Below are 14,579 nucleotides of genomic sequence, written 5' to 3' on the forward strand. Positions count from 1 at the left end.
GTTTTTCAATAGAGTACATTCTTCCGCCTCCTTGAAAAATTTCCGAAGTTGAGACAAAAATCTCTAGTAATCTAGATGCAGGCTTTCCCTCTCTGTTTTATAACATGGCACCATTCCACGTTATAGAAGATTTGCAGGACATGAATCACCGAAACTCGTTTGTAAACGGAGACTGAATCCCATTTGGGAATCTGGCTTTCCCCAGTTCTGAGGAATTAATTTAAAAATCTGCTATTTCTCGTTCTGAAAACTGATAAAATAATTCACGTTTCCTATCTGTACCAAATGTCCTCTAATCTCTAGCTGAAGAGAAAAAAACAAAGACAGTGTGTAAATATATTATTCAGTAAATGTGTAGGAGTACACAAGGCCAAACTTTCAGTCCTATGAGACATTTGTTTTGTTGGGGTCCTTTTCCTGTCAAGCACAAGAAGAAAAATTCCCTCCTCACTGCTTTCTCTAGCTGCCAAACAGCAGCATCACTTCTGAGATACTGGAAAGCCACAGCAGTTAATCTTGCAGGCACCCCAGTCTGCCTCTGCAAGGAGAAGTGAGAAGTCAGGAGATGACAAGCTCAGTGCAAGGATCAACACCACAGCATTTCATTTTCAAAGCTCTTGGTCTCAAAGCACCACCTACAGAGGCAAGCATTATAGCAAGACATTTTACCAACAAGCATAGAGAAGTGCACCCCAGATGGAGTATGTCACCTGTCTCAGCTTCTAAGGCCAACTTGCAACTGCACGTGCATTCCAGCAGTTTCAGTTCTTCCTTTTTTATTCTGATTCCAGGACAATTAGACACCAAGAAAATACAAATAAGCAAGCTGCAGACTGGGAGAACTGCAGAGTATTTCCAGGTGGTGATCTGCATGAGAAGCAGCTCTACCTGGCAAGGACATGAGATGACAAATTCATGAACAAGTGCTGTAACTCAAGGATAATTTTACGAAAGCATTTGTACTTGTTGGACAGCACAACATAAACACACAGAAACTGAGACTCTCAGGACTTGTCTTTTTAAAGAAGGGAAATAAGTAGCAGAAGCTACTTTGATCATATCAACGTATACAATTTTGAGATGGATTTGGAAAGTACAATGGAAGACTCCTTAGCATTAACCATGTAAACCAAAAAAACCCTACCAAACAAGAAGAAGATAGAGACCACTGGGAAGAATACCCCTGCTGAGACTGATGATGTGGAGAAAAAAAAGCACAGTGATACTGAAGAAGTGGAGCAGTCAAGCAGAGCAGTGGACTGAAAGGGCAGTACAAAGAAAAGAAAGACTACAATCAAAAGGTAACTTTTAAGGTGACTTTTCTTGTTTTTCAAGCAAAACGTACTTTGCACACTTTGTCTTTTGCTCTCACTGATTTATGCCTGTTTTCAATTAAACTGTATGCTAATTTAAAAACTCTTAGTCACTAGAATAATTTTTTCACACATCATTTAGTGTACCCCACACAAGAGTAGTTCCCAAGCCAGACACTGCATTTAATGTTCCCAGAGTGAAATTTTCAGAAGAATTAAGGCATTTTCAAAGGAAAATTTGGTGTCTCCCTCCTGATTTTGGAAGTCTTGCCGTATCAATTAGTCATCAAGTACATGTTTAAATACAAGCACACCAATGACTACTTATGAGCACAGCACTGCTCTCCAGATGGTAACAACAAAAACCAGACTCTTCTGAGAAACACATTGAACCCAAATACTACCAAAAATAGACTAAATATGTTTTGGGATATTTGCAAGCCTGTTCATGATTTATTGTTGTTACGTATTAGGACATTATTATTATAGATTACCCCTAGGCCTTTTCAGACATCAGAAAAAGCACGCTAGAAAGGTCTGGACTGCAGTACAAGTAAAGGTTGACTTCACTCTACAGCCATTTCCTCAGCAGGGTTTCTCCATCCAGCTGCTGAGTTTCACCAAGTTTGTAAGGACACAGTATACTGAGATCTCACCTCCCTGTCCTGACTGAAGTGAACCTGAGCAGTGTGTTCAAAGGTTACTGCAAGGGAGAGAGGACAGACAACACATTATCAGATAAGCCCAGCTTCCTTAGGAAGTCAGCTCAAATTAACAAGATTCTTCTGCCATAGAGGTGCAGATGGAAAACACCTAATCATCTGAACAAAGAACAAAGCAAAGGGGTTAAGGTTAAGGGACACTACTGGCCAAAAGAGTATTTTTCATCTTCTATGTTATTGTGCTGTGCAGGAGAAGGAAACAGCTCAGAGTCACTTGCACGCTTGTGTTTTAACCCATTCAAAATTTTTCTGGATACTTACTACAACTTGCAAATTAATTTTGTGTGGGGATGAAGGATGTACTTTCATAAATCTGATTCAGCTACACACATTTCCTGATATGCTTGAATTTGATGACCTCATGATCGACACACTTCCTTGAATTCTTGTGCTTTGCAACACAGCATGGAACAAGCACAGTGAGCAAATGCATATAAGTTTGATTAACTAAAAAACACCTCTTATCATGACTCCAATGGCTGTCTACCCACCATGTCTTTTCAATACTTAATACAGGTGGCAAAGCATAGATAAAAATGCACCCACTTTTATTTTTGCAGTACATAAACCAGGAATCCAATGAAAACACAGAGAGATTTCCCACTTCTTTAGTGCCTGCTGCATTTTACTGACACATTACTGGAAGAAAATATAATCCAATTATTTCAAAACACATTTCAGTTTTGGAGGATATTGCTAGCCACTGTGTATTTCACAAAACAGCATGTCTTCAGATAAAAATGTCATTTGCCCACATTGCCAACTGCACTTCACTCAATGTCAGGTTCAAGGGCCAGACCACATCATGCAGACTCTACAAAGACTGCAGAATAAAATTGCTGTTCCTTAAAAGAGTCATGTTATCTGCATAATTCTGTCCCTGCCAGCTCCCTTCAGCTCATCTGACCTTATCAACTCACAAATAGTAAAGAAGTTGGCCTTATTAATGAGAGTTTATTTTCCTTTATCTGGAAATATCCAAAAACTTATTTTGAACTATACAACCTTTAATCTTCTTTCCATCACAGGAAAAGCCTAATTAGTTTTGTAAGAGAGCACTGATAATTACTGAAGCAATTCCAAGTGTGTTTTTTTAAAAAAAACTGGCAATGACCCAAGGGTTGGAATACTTCATTGTTTACAATAAAACCTGTGGTATTCAAATTATTTGTAAGGTACAATGAACCAAATCCAAAGAAAGTCTCTCTTCATGTGTCCAAGGAGCACATAAATAGATCAAATGCTGAAACGTAGCTTTCACGTTAAATAATAGATTGAGAATAAAGAGCAACAGTTATGTGATATCCTTTTAGAGTGAATGTAAGGAATGAGAGTCACTTACGAGAAATAAATTGATTTTTTTTTTACTAATCAAGGAAATGGGCAATTCCTGAAACTATAGATCCATATTTTCTGACAAATTCCTGTTGTACTAATCTTTACTGAGACTAAAAGCTCTCATGACCTGTCATAGTTCCTCTCTTAATAAGTATCTGACAGATCACATGAAGACATACTGCAGCATGTTGTCATGTATTTCCACCCTTCCACTGAGGTGGGCAAATGCTTTCATCTCTGCTCCACACACAGTGGGCCCTCAATGCTGCCATTCCCCTTCCAATCTTGACAAAGGAAGAATGTCTACAATATAGTAGGACATTATCAGAACAAGTCAGTCCATATGTAATTACATAGCAATTGTATTTCCTCTGTTTATTTCCTTCACGTGCTGTTTTAATTGTACTTTTTTCTCCCTGGACTTTTTCACTTACACATATATACATGCATATCCCTCCTTCTAAGGTGACAAACTGTGGGAATTAAGTACTCAGAAATACAAATACTGACTTCTACAGTTGATATACATCAGAGCTGGTCTCTTTCCTAATAAACTCTCATACACAGGCTACAAGAAATTAATATTAACCACACACTTCATGCATGTACATGGACTCACTCTCATGCCTGCTCATGATATCAACACTCCCTCATTCTCTTGCTGCTCGCAGCTTCCAGCAGAGCCAGGGACCCAAAAGACATGTAGGCACACTAATTCAGCTTTCTGAGGGCAACACTACTTTCCTGCTCTGCTCCTCTCACAGAGGTCCCTGCAAAGGGCTTATGGTCCACTTGTAGATCTTGTGGCAGTACAACAACGCAGTGCCTCAATATAAACTGACTCTTTCATGTTGTCCTCTCTACCCATCTAATGGACTTAGATGCTGCCCAGACACATACAGCCTCACCTCAGTTTTAGTGTGCTCCTTCACGTTATCCCCTCTACAAATACGCAGCACTTCCTTAAGTGTATTGCCCTAACTGAAACAAATCACTTATTGCAATACCAAAGGCACAAGATGTTGTTTTACAAGTAAATTAGCACCCAGCTTTCCATTTCCAATAATTTAGACTGATCACTCAGTTCAGGCAGCACATTGTCTAAAAAGAAAACATGAAGGAAAGCTCAAATTTTACTTTCAATTTTTGCTAAATGACAGCAAATAGAATGCAAACATAGACTGAAATCTCTCAGTCCACAAAAATAAGATGATAAAAATTCCAAAGTTTTTCAGAATAATTTAAATGTTAAGTTTATATTTTGTCTGTTGGCTGGGTTTTTCTATCTTAGAAAGTTTCTTTATTTTTCCTGATGTAAAAAACCTAGCAACCCTTTAGGTGCTTCATGGAGGATCTCAGAATAGAAAATACTGCTTAAAAGTACTTTGCAGGGATGTTGTCCTGGTTTCAACAGGGATAAAACAGTAAAACAAACTCTGCACCATTAAAATAATGCTCAGAAAAAGAAACAAAGCAACAAAGATATGAACATTTTAAAATAATACACGATGGCTAGGATCCATGATTTTTACTGCTGTAAAACAAAACAATGCTTTTCTATAATTTCTTTTAGAAGTTAAGAAAAGCAGAGAATCAAGTCCCAGTAAATAACCCACCAGCAAGTGCTGAGACAGCAGCATCTGCAAGGGTAATGATGCACCTCATTTAAAACTGAAAGCAGCTTATACAAGATTGAGACTGCTACTAATAGGACATAGAGTGAGTCAGTTCCACAAGTCTCTTCTAACATGATTCATGCTTAGAATAAGAAAACTAAACAGAAATTTTAAAGGCCACGTCTCACATCTTCACATCACTTTCATATAAACATCATTATAGCATCTATAACTTGCATATTCCTCTTCTCCCTCAATCCTCACTTGAAAGTGAGTTTCACCTACTGAAGTTCTCTTGGTTTTTCTTTTCTCCTATGAAGGGTGACTTTAAAAAAGGGCTGAAGAGAGGAAAAAACAACCTTGGATTTTACACACACGAGTCATTCCAACTTTTCCATCTATGTTTAACAGGGTTCTTCCTTCCTCCTATTATTAGTAAACCTCACAGTTTACTTTTCTCAGCATTGAGCTGGCAGATAAAGCACAAAAGAAGAAGGATTTCTTACTTATTAGATTCTGATACCAATATATTCTGTATACCTACACAGTAGAATGGAAAAACCTCTTGCTGTGGAAGATTGTTCATCACATTTTTCATGCATTGTTGCTGATATGTTTAACTTTTTTGTTTCACAAGTCAGCAACGAAGCAGCTATTGTTTCCAAAGTGCTGAGCAAGTCTGACTGCAGGAGCAAGAGACGTGCGACAATTCTCAATGATCTCTCTGGTGGCTGCGGACTGAGGTGGCCAGTCGTGGGGCAGGAAAGGCAGAGGCAAGAGGAACCTGAAGAGCTGGACAACTAAAATCTGGGTGTAGTTATACGAATCATACATTCTGCTTCAGCTCATTTTTTGTTTCTATTCTATTTAGCATTCTATTCCTTAAGAAAAATTCTGCTCTTCATTAATCTAGTCCGGTCTATCCAGACACAGCACAAGATACACAAGGCCAAGCACATCCTTACAAATTCACCTGTCTAAATCCGGAGACTGGCAGAACCTTTAAATTTATAGTATGAAACATCAACGCCTCGCTTTTTCTTCCTTGTGTCAAATATTCTTCAACAAAAGCTCATGACAGTCTCACCTCTCACAAAGCATTACACGAATCACACCACCTCAAACATCTTTAGAGAGTACTCCGCTTTTCCCATTTCTGCAACTCCCCAGACTAAAGACCTATTCACAAAGTCTGCATGTGGACTATAAATGCGAAACATATTTAGATGCCAATACATATGCTTCAGGGAATTAGGTTACTTATTTTTTTTACTTTTGAAATTATACTTTTTAAATTATTTTTAATTATTTTACTTTAGAATATTATATACAGAAAATATTTGTAGACACAGTAGAAGAGCTTAAAAAAATCAGATACCTATGTTGGTATTAGGAATGCAAGTGACAAATACCTTATTTTGTCCAAGTAAGAAAATTTTAAAAACTAAAACCAAACCAAACCAAGTCACTACGATTAAATATGGTAGTAGTCATTACTTCAAAAGAAGAGATCAAGTGGAGGCAATTTTTGCCAATACTTGTTAAATTCTTAAAGTGACCAGCTTGTCAGAAAGGCAGGTTAAGATTGCGGCATCTTATTGATCCTAGTTCTCAGGTCTCATGAAACAAGCTGCTAAATGCTATCAGTGACCACCTATGTCCTCTGAGGAGAGGGTAGAGGGTATTTCACAGCCAAGGAGTGCTGCTCATGACTAACACTGCAGATTTATGCAAGATAATAAGTCTCAGTAACCACATATATACACATATTGCTCTGGAATTTGCAAACACATAAGAATATGACTAATTCTAACTTACAAATGAAGGTATGCTCATACTCACATTTGCAGGAGCCCAACTACAGGAGCTCTTTCCTTAGTCTTCGGTACAGGATAGCTGAATGTTGAAGTGGGCAGTCACATGAAGCACCTGAAGTTGAAAGACTCATATATAAACCACTGGAATGAATGCTACACTTGAGGATCACTCAGAAATATGTGAAATTATAAGTATACAATCTGTATTTGAGTGTGTAGAGACACTATTTTGCTGAAAGTCTGTTAGTGACCTAATTCTACAGCAGCTATTGTAATGCTGAGTGCTTGCTCCCATTTCTGTCTGCAGTAATCACTGCCCAAATTCCAACCCAGAGCTACCTACTGATTAGCAAGCATGCATACACCAGGGCAAAATGATAGCAGACAAGAATCTAATGTTTTCAAGAATACATTCTTTGCATATTAACACCAGCTGCACCATTCACTAGCTGAAATATGAGCAAGGAACCGGAAAACATGTAGTTTTCCAAGTATCAGTTATCACAGCTCAAACAAATAAATACATAAAAGGTACCGAAAATAAAAGTCGTAACAACTTTTTCTGTATGGATCAAGCGATCTTACAAAAGCCATTGATCCAAGAACAGAAGAGAAAAACTAGCCATTCATTAGCAGTGGAAATGGTTTTATCCAGTACAAAGTCGATTCATACTCAGGATCAAATTATTACTTTGAACAGTTTGGGCTTGTTCTAGCAAAGGCTAACACAATGCAACTATTTAGTGCAGAGAGGTTACTTGGTCACAGTCTCAACTACCTACACTGAGAAACTTGGCCAGTATAAGACATGAGAGGAAATGCCATGTGGTAGACCTCCATTGAAAGGTGAACGTTGTGAAAAGTAAAACTAATTAAGTATTAGCAAAGGTTTTTGCAGGAGGAGTGAACTGTTTGAAATAAAAATAAGATTGGATGTATTAGTAAGAAATTCTAAATATGGGTTCAATGCAAGTCTTCCTATATTAAAGCCTTTAGTTAATATTACTCCAATGCCAGACTAGATTAGCACAAATCATGTACAGATCTCACCGTAATAACAGTTTTAATGATGAACGAAGACAATATGCAAGGGACAAAATACAGACACTGAGGTAAGAATTAAAGGAAGCGTCACATAACATCTTGCTGGATTTACATCAAGACTGACCCTGTCTTTTGAAATATGTGGCAACATTTGGTCCAAAATTTCCCATCATCTTGAAAAAACAAACAGACCAATCACCTTTAATTCAGAGAAGGCTGTTCTATATTGGGAATTGTGACAATGCTGCTCTAGCAGATGAATTATGAGTTACGTGCCTTGAGACCTGTGCACTAAAGGCTTCCCACAGCCATGACCTTTGGAAATGTGTAGAGCAGAGGGAAGGAGAGGAAAAGGAAGAGGAACAGGTAGACTCTAGGGAACAGATATTATTATCCTCACAAGCAAGAGAAGCCCTAAAAGAGTTTGACATTTATGTCAAACTTCACCCACACAGTACTTCAGTTCTTGTTGCACATAATTCAAGATAACCCTGAAGTTTACAATAAAAAAAAAATCATCAGGCTGTTTTTTTTTTTTCCTTTCCTCTCACCTCCTCTCTGTTTTTCTGCTGGGGGTTAAACATTAGGCACTTATCTCCTGGTTTTTAGCTCCAGAGTAGCTGTAAAAATCTCAGGGTCATGCATCTCTTGCCCCAAGTGCTGAACTTGATCCAAAACATAAATTATTGTGAAAATTATTTATAATTGGAATACTTATATCTTATATTCACCCTTTGGGCTTCAAAATCTACAAAAGCTCCACCTATAATACTGACCATTATCATTTTCTTCCAAAGTTAATTTGATTTAGGAAGCATTTTTGCCCCGGAGTAATATTATAACCAATTATTTGAGAAAGATATTTAGAAGCTCTGTCCTCACTGATTTTATACTTAAGAGGCCATTAGATCACCCAGTTCAAGAAGGGCAAAACCATCATCTGCCATACAAACATAGTTACATCACATGATGAGCAGCACTGCTGTCTTTCCACAAGAGCTTCTGGATGACTGTGCTAAGTCTTGTTTGGAAAGAAGGGCTGCCAGGTTAAGGCAGATACCACCAAATAACCCCAAAAGGCAACTGCCTGCCCAGACCTGTCCTATGCTAAGCAGAGCCAAGACTCTTCTTTCACTTTTCCAAATTTTCCTTTCCCCGGGCTCTCCAAGGCACGTAGGATGTGCAACTCTCAAACATGTATGTAATTTGAAATGCAGCTAATAAATGTACAGAAAATATGAATATCAGGTATTCCCAGGCCACCCTGATGGACTGCAGTGTGGTGGTGTCTTCACCCACAGCCTAAAAGCTGCAGATGGACTCACCATCACACTGTTTGAGACCACCCGGATTTTGGACTAGACAACTTTGCAGCAAGTGGCCTGGGTCACCATCTGACAGAAAATAGCTTTTTTTTGGTTTGTGCTTCTGTGTTCAAAGTGTCTGAAATGAAGAAAGAGCAACTTTTAAAGCCTTAGGCTGAAGTGTGTGTCATGCCCAAGGGCACAATGTGGGGGGCATTCAAGGGCATCAAGCCAGCTGGGAGACGGCGGGCTTGCTCTGCTCACTACCCTAGTCAACCTTGCCATAGGCCATACCCACACCAGAAAAAATGTTTAACTGTGCCTGAGCTACATACAGTCAACTGAGCCTGCATTTCCTCTTGGAGGGAAGTAACTGATTTATTCAGGGAGCAAAACTAGCTTAAGTGGATGGCTGAGGCCCAGAAATAAAACACAGACCATTTCTGAGCCAGACTGACAGTGTAAACCACCCTCAACCACCCCTGTTACTTGTACTTTTATTATACCTTAAAGCAACTTATGCAATGATGACAAAATTATGCAAGCATAAGAAGCATTCCAGCACACTTTTCAGACACTGTTTATCACCTAAAGAAAACATTCAAATACACTGCTTTATTTAAATTTCATGATTACACACTACGAATTATCAGGCAACCTTGATATGAAACTATCATGGTTCAGTCAATATTATAAAGCTATTATCAGTGCAGCTGTAGGTACAAAGCAAGCATAAATGCATACTTCTGTTTTTGGAATTTATGTATATTCCAAAAGAAAGTACTTTCTGACTGATGATCAAAATGCAGTAAGCTATACTGGCAGAGAACACAAGCATAACATTACTCATCAATATAGAACCATCCCCATCCAAAACAACAACAAAAAAAGAACAAAACAAAAAACTCCATCAAAAAACTAGAAAACCACTCCATAATCATTTCCTAGCCAATGATACTGTATCACTGAAAGTGGCTGACTGGGGAGGGAATGATGCATCATAAAATCAACCTCAAGAAAGTGCTATTTTATCTACTTAAGGAAATTTCATGAGACAGAGGCTGGCTGAAAGGCTCTGCTTTTGGTTCTGCATCAAACTGTCCCTGAATTGTTGGCTATATAGATGAGAAAGAAAATTGCCCCCTGACAACACATGGCATAATAGGGGGGAGGTGGTGCTAAAACCAACCTGCCAACACAGCAGTCCATCCTCTGCTGTGGTCTGTGCTAAGGGTCTGATTTTTGGCAGGGTAGGAAGTGAGGCAGAAAGAGCAGAGAATTGCCACAGTGCCGTCCTTGTTTTCATGACATGCGCTTTTATAACTTGTGCTCCCTGAGGTAAAAGGCACAATTTGGACACAACAGCTGGCAACTCAGCAGCTCTCTGCCTGTGGGATAAGGGAAAGCTGGCTCTGTTGTAGCAACAGTTGACCTCACTCCAGTGCCAGCTCCAGACAGTGCACAGAAAGGAGGGGGGACATATGCCTTTCAAAACCTTACACCCTGACCAACATTCATACCAATGGCTTAGGAGTTATTTTTAGCCTAAGCACTTTCTGCTTACAGTGAAACCTGCTACTAGGAATGATTCCAAGAGACAGCAGCAGGGACAGACAGACAGCAGCAAAGGGGCAAAAACCCTGTTGAGCTTCTGGTGCTTGCAGGAGTTGAAGGAACTTATGGACACACAGCAGCAGGGCTCCCACAGTCTGCCCGTAAATGTAGGGACTGCAAATTTTCCAGAGGAAAGAGGAGAGCAATGAGCAGCAAAAAAATTATGATATGTATGAAAAACAGTCCCTGATGTACTACTCAGGGACAGATAAGAACTTCCAAAGATCATTTATTCTAATTAAAATCTGTTAGTTTGTAAGTGAGTAAGGAAGGAAGGCAAAGAACACAGGGGACTTCTGTGTTTTCTAGTGATAGATATCCTAGCTGCCCCTCAATCCCTCAAAATACAGATAAGAAAGTAGGTCTGTTCATCTAGGAATTTATATGGCCCTCATCATTGCCCTGCTAATAACTCTGGAAGAAATCCATATGATTCTGAAAGATGATCCCTGAAGACATTTAAGCACATATAAAACCCAAACTTTTGATGCTTCAACCTAAAAGAGACATGTTTGAAAATCTCACTTAGCTGCAGGTAGGTATTAGAGAGGGGAAAAAAAATAAAAGGAGAAGTGATAAATTTTGTAGGCATTAGCATGCACAGATGCAGTCTCATCTTTGACAGAGCCATACCACTTGCCTGATGCTCAAACACTCAAGATTCACAAAGCAATTCCTCCCTGCATGTATCTGCTGATAAAATGAACACAGAACCAAAGAATCAGGTTCCAAAGAAAAAAGCTGTTGCTTTTGTTTAAAGACATGGGAGAAGAAAGCAGAAGAAATGTTCCCTTTTCCGAGGCAACCACTTGCCTGCGTGGGGGGGGTGAGGGGGACAGGTATCAGAAACACGTCGGGCTACTCAAAGTGACAGATGAGTCAGGATGAAGCCTCCTCCAGCCCTTCTGTCGATGTTATTTCTCTTTGCAGCTTAAGTAACCACAGACTCAGTGCAACACTCACATCCTTGTGACAGGGCACATTGGAAGTGCAGGATTATGGTCTCCAGATCTTAGTCCCAAGGATTATTTTCATCTTTTACTTTAAACTGTTTATGGAACAAAATGTATCAACCATCTCTGGAGCACAGAGCACTTCTCAAATCTTATCTAGAAGCAATTAATTTTTCTTCTTTTTAGACAGAAATTTGATGTCTACCAGTCAAGAACTAATCATAACTAAATCTCAGAGGGAAAGAAAAATATAATCTATCTGCATCAGCCTTGTGATATATGGCACTCTACAAGATACAATCAGTATTTACAAACATCTAGGTTGCTTAAACACATCTTTAAATACATCTTTTCATAAAGCACAAAATTTGCTGTCACAGATTCATTGAATTAAGCAAGCCAGTATTAATACTCTAAAAGATCTGTTTCTAATACATTTAGAGATTCTGTTATAGCATTACCTATGGAGGTTAATAACTACAGATACTTTTTAAACATTTTCTAAAGCCCTGAGCTGAATGATGCTGAAATACATGTGACCTTATAGCCAGAGATTGTAACTCAACTAGAACCTGAAATTAAAGTCCTATGAATACCTGCTAGAGTAGCAGCAGCAGCTTTGCCACCTGTGAAGAAGTCTTTCTCTCTCTGAGACCAGCATCTCCACCCATACAGCTGTTCCCTTGTATTCCCAATTTGCCATCAGCAAGTCTGTGAGAATGCCCTCACCTAAAGGTTAAGTCTCTCCCTTTCCTCAGCACACCTGTAAAGGGATTTTGCACAATCTAACTCACAGATAATGCTTGCCACTGGTTGCTCTAGGTGACTAAAGTGGTGCGTTTGGAGAGTGCACAATGGAAACTGTTATCACTTAGTAATGCTGATAAAAGTTTGAATAGGTGAAACAGCGATAAGATGAAAGGATGCAAAGACTTAGTAAAGAGAAAGCAGACAAATCAGGTGATCTACTGACCCACTAAAAGTTACATTCCAAACCAGCTCCAACTTAATGATTTTTAAGCTTTCCTTTTGTGAGCTTCTGCAACATTTTCTAGGGTAGATCACAGCCCTGCAGTCTACTGACACTAGTCTGTCTTTTCTTAGACCTCTCTGAAGTAACCTGCAGACCCATCTCCAGCTAATAGCCAGCAACTCATGCTGAGAAATAACTACCAAGTGCAGATATGGTGCTTGCTACTCATTCTGTGGATACAGTCACGGCATTTGCTCCTGACTGCTTCACATCCAAACCCTTCCCCTCAACAAAGATAATTTTTGTTTTGATCTTGATTCAAATTGTGGCCAAATCCAAGAGACTTCTAGGTCTATTCTCACCTTTATGTATAGATATCAATAGAAATCAAAGCTTATGTTTATCACCGAAATCATGCAGCATAAAATGGTTGATAAGCTAAGGACAAGCACAGACTTTTTGCAGATCAAGGCATTCATGCATTCTTCCCTACAGGATGTGTAAAGCTTTATAAATAAAGCACGTGGGCACTGATGGATCTACATCAAAAAAACATACTGTCTCAGCTGGCATTGCCACATGCTGATTTGAGAGGGAACATGGCATGACATAGAGTTTAATCTTTCTCACAGCTACTAAACCTGCTTAGTCTTATTAGCAGTCTGGGTTCATGCTGTGGGGTTGAACTAAGGGTTCAGGAAGAATTTAAAGAATTCTTTTACAGTAAGGAGAAAAGGCAGAACAGACTTCCAGGTGAGATTTTCAAGGCAAGTCACACTGCCTTACTTAGGTAACAAACTGAGTTTCAAATACAGCAGAAATCAACCCAATTCCCAGGCTTTTCTGAAGGAAATTTTGACAGGACATGGCCTTGATAATGGAATGTAAATATTTTTACTATTTTTGCAACAGTAATTTTAAGTGCAAAAGTCTGTTGAAAAGAATCAGAATGACAATTCCTACACAACAACTCACCATCCCACTCTCCTCAGTATTAGGTGGTTATAATACCTATCCAGAACTTCACTCCCATTCGTAACAAACTTCTCAAGCATTCACCACCAATGACAACTGAAAAACAAACCATGCATATAACCAATTCCTAGCGAAGTAACACACAGCATGCCATCACAACATAGTCAACTCAAATTTACACGTTGAATTTTAACAAGGGAATAACGTTCTTTACAAAAATGCCTCAAAGATTTTGAGAGATGGTTTTCAAACACGATATCTACACACATTAGAAATTCAATCACTCAAAACAGACACGGCTGCCGCCGTGCCAGAGTCCCTGCACAGCCAGTGCGCGGCAAGGAGCCCAACATGTCTGGATGCTCCCCAAACACAGAAGGGGCTCTGAAGCCCCCTCTTAAAGTCCATCTTTCATAGGGGCGCTGCTAATTTAAAAATAAAATAAAACAAAATAAATTAAGTTGAATTAAATTACAAAAGGAGGCATAAATAGTATTTACCCGCTGCTCAGTCCTCGAGCCAGCCAACCTGCCGGCCAGCAGAATGAGCTGTTGACAAAACACAGCCTCTATTTAAGTCGCAGGCTCCGGGCAGCGGCAGAGAGGAGCCGCCGGTCTCCCCCCGCGCCCCCGAGGGAGGCTGCCGCGGTCTGCGCCCGCACTGGCTCCGGCCCCCGCCGCGACCCCGCCACCACCACCTGTCCCCAGCCCCGGCCAAACCCCGAGCCGCACCACAGCAGGCAGACAGGCAGCTGGGGGGCTCCCCGAAAATGCCCGCCGCCGCGCTGGGTCCCGGCGGGGCTGCCAGCCCCCCCTCCGCCCCTCCCGGCCGGCACCTCCCCGGGGCGGGCAAAGCGAGGGAGGGATGGAGGGAACATCCATCATCGTGCCCCTCGGGCCGCCCCCTCCCA

At 40.0% G+C, this 14,579-nt stretch overlaps 1 protein-coding gene across 4 annotated transcripts in view; it reads right to left on the bottom strand.

The window, feature by feature from the left end:
• Positions 1-14,579, bottom strand: part of LOC107216358 (leukemia inhibitory factor receptor-like) — an 87,143-nt gene that overhangs the window by 38,548 nt on the left and 34,016 nt on the right. The window contains exons 1-2 of one of the 4 annotated variants that reach the window (XM_015653404.3): positions 14,170-14,272; positions 6,832-6,918 (exon numbers count right to left, since the gene is read on the bottom strand). The exons of 1 other annotated variant lie outside the window; for it this stretch is intronic. The gene's annotated coding sequence lies outside the window, so the exon portion shown is untranslated. Of the gene's footprint in view, positions 1-6,831; positions 6,919-14,169; positions 14,273-14,579 lie in introns of those variants that run through there. 2 more of the 4 variants (XM_015653405.2, XM_015653407.3) reach the window with 2 other exon arrangements.

This window comes from Parus major, chromosome Z (assembly GCF_001522545.3).
Source record: "Parus major isolate Abel chromosome Z, Parus_major1.1, whole genome shotgun sequence".
Classification (NCBI taxonomy): domain Eukaryota; kingdom Metazoa; phylum Chordata; class Aves; order Passeriformes; family Paridae; genus Parus; species Parus major.